At 39.1% G+C, this 2,690-nt stretch overlaps 1 non-coding gene across 1 annotated transcript; it reads right to left on the reverse strand.

Annotated features, from left to right (window-relative positions):
* Positions 1 to 2,150: 2,150 nt before the first annotated feature.
* Positions 2,151 to 2,222, reverse strand: TRNAR-UCU (transfer RNA arginine (anticodon UCU)). Its single transcript has one exon. It is a non-coding gene; the product is annotated as a tRNA-Arg (tRNA).
* Positions 2,223 to 2,690: the final 468 nt, after the last annotated feature.

Here is a 2,690-nt window from a genome sequence, read left to right on the forward strand (position 1 = left end):
ATTAAAAGATTTATTAGATAATCGAAAACAGAGGATCTTGAGTACTATTCGAAATTCAGAAGAATTGCGTAGAGGGACCATTGAGCAACTCGAAAAAGCTCGGATTCGATTACAGAAAGTCGAACTAGAAGCGGATGAGTATCGAATGAATGGATACTCTGAGATAGAACGAGAAAAAGCAAATTTGATTAATGCTACTTCTATTAGTTTGGAACAATTGGAAAAGTCTAAAAACGAAACCCTTTATTTTGAAAAACAAAGGGCAATGAATCAGGTCCGACAGCGGGTTTTCCAACAGGCCGTACAAGGAGCTCTAGGAACTCTGAATAGTTGTTTGAATACCGAGTTACATTTCCGTACGATTCGTGCTAATATTGGCATTCTCGGGTCCCTGGAATGGAAGAAATAATTAAATTAATTAGGCCTTGAACTTCTACTTTCGTTTAGAATTTAGGCATTATTTTTCCCCTTGCTTCCGAAAAAAGAGTCAAGAAACACTAATGGCAACCCTTCGAGTCGACGAAATTCATAAAATTCTCCGCGAACGTATTGAACAATATAATAGGAAAGTAGGGATTGAGAATATAGGTCGCGTAGTTCAAGTGGGGGATGGGATTGCTCGTATTATAGGTCTTGGTGAAATAATGTCAGGTGAATTAGTCGAATTTGCAGAAGGTACTAGGGGTATTGCTCTGAATTTGGAATCCAAAAATGTTGGGATTGTATTAATGGGCGATGGGTTGATGATACAAGAGGGAAGTTTTGTAAAAGCAACAGGAAGAATTGCTCAGATACCCGTGAGTGAGGCTTACTTGGGTCGTGTTGTAAATGCTCTGGCTAAACCTATTGATGGGAAAGGCGAAATTATAGCTTCCGAATCTCGCTTAATTGAATCTCCTGCTCCAAGTATAATTTCCAGGCGTTCCGTATACGAACCTCTTCAAACAGGGCTTATTGCTATCGATTCGATGATCCCTATAGGGCGCGGTCAGCGAGAGTTAATTATTGGGGACAGACAGACTGGCAAAACAGCAGTAGCCACAGATACAATTCTCAATCAAAAAGGGCAAGGTGTAATATGTGTTTATGTAGCTATCGGTCAAAGAGCATCCTCCGTAGCTCAAGTAGTAACTACTTTCCATGAGGAGGGGGCCATGGAATACACTATTGTAGTAGCTGAAATGGCGGATTCACCTGCTACATTACAATACCTCGCTCCTTATACGGGAGCAGCCCTGGCTGAGTATTTTATGTACCGCGAACGGCATACTTTAATAATTTATGATGATCTCTCCAAACAGGCACAAGCTTATCGCCAAATGTCCCTTCTATTAAGAAGACCTCCCGGACGTGAGGCTTATCCAGGGGATGTTTTTTATTTGCATTCACGCCTTTTAGAAAGAGCCGCTAAATTAAATTCTCTTTTAGGCGAAGGAAGTATGACCGCTTTACCAATAGTTGAGACTCAATCTGGAGACGTTTCCGCCTATATTCCTACTAATGTAATCTCCATTACAGATGGACAAATATTCTTATCTGCGGATCTATTCAATGCCGGAATTCGACCCGCTATTAATGTGGGTATTTCTGTTTCCAGAGTAGGATCCGCGGCTCAAATTAAAGCCATGAAACAAGTAGCTGGCAAATCAAAATTGGAACTAGCGCAATTCGCAGAGTTACAAGCCTTTGCACAATTCGCCTCTGCTCTCGATAAAACAAGTCAGAATCAATTGGCAAGGGGTCGACGATTAAGGGAATTGCTTAAACAATCCCAGGCAAATCCTCTCCCAGTGGAAGAGCAGATAGCTACTATTTATACCGGAACAAGAGGATATCTTGATTCGTTAGAAATTGAACAGGTAAATAAATTTCTGGATGAGTTACGTAAACATCTAAAAGATACTAAACCTCAATTCCAAGAAATTATATCTTCTAGCAAGACATTCACCGAGCAAGCGGAAATCCTTTTGAAGGAAGCTATTCAGGAACAGCTGGAACGGTTTTCTCTTCAGTAACAAATAAATTTTGCATGTCTACTCTTGTTAGTAGAATAGGAATCGTTGAGAAAGCTTTTTCATTTGAATCATGCAAAAAAGTTTTCTTTGTTTTTAGTTTAGTATAGTTATTTAAAGAATAGATAGAAATAAGATTGCGTCCAATAGGATTTGAACCTATACCAAAGGTTTAGAAGACCTCTGTCCTATCCATTAGACAATGGACGCTTTTCTTTCATATTTTATTCTTTCTTTTATTTTTTTGCTTCTTCCGAGAAAAAACTGTTAGACCAAAACTCTTTTAGGAAATCAAAAAATCCAGATACAAATGCATGATGTATATATTATATCATGCATATATCATAAAGAAGGAGTATGGAGGCGGTAGTGGGAATCGAACCCGCAACCCCAAGGTTATGAGCCTTATGAGCTACCAAACTGCTCTATACTCTTAAACTAAAGAGGGGTAACTAGTGGATAAAAGAGGGTTGGATACGCCCCTCTACCAATATCTATACAAATAGAATAGTCCATTTATACAGAATGGTAAAGAGGGCTCCTCTATGATTATCAATTCCAGAAATCCATACAAATACGAAAGGGTATTTTATCCTTACCAACTGGATCTTGTTGCACCCGGTAACAAACATTCATAAACCATTTCTCGAAGTACGTGTCCGGATAGCCCAAAATGTC

The sequence above is a fragment of the Triticum urartu genome, unplaced genomic scaffold, assembly GCF_056163025.1.
Source record: "Triticum urartu cultivar PI428250 unplaced genomic scaffold, HENAU_Tu73 scaffold2, whole genome shotgun sequence".
Classification (NCBI taxonomy): Eukaryota; Viridiplantae; Streptophyta; class Magnoliopsida; order Poales; family Poaceae; genus Triticum; species Triticum urartu.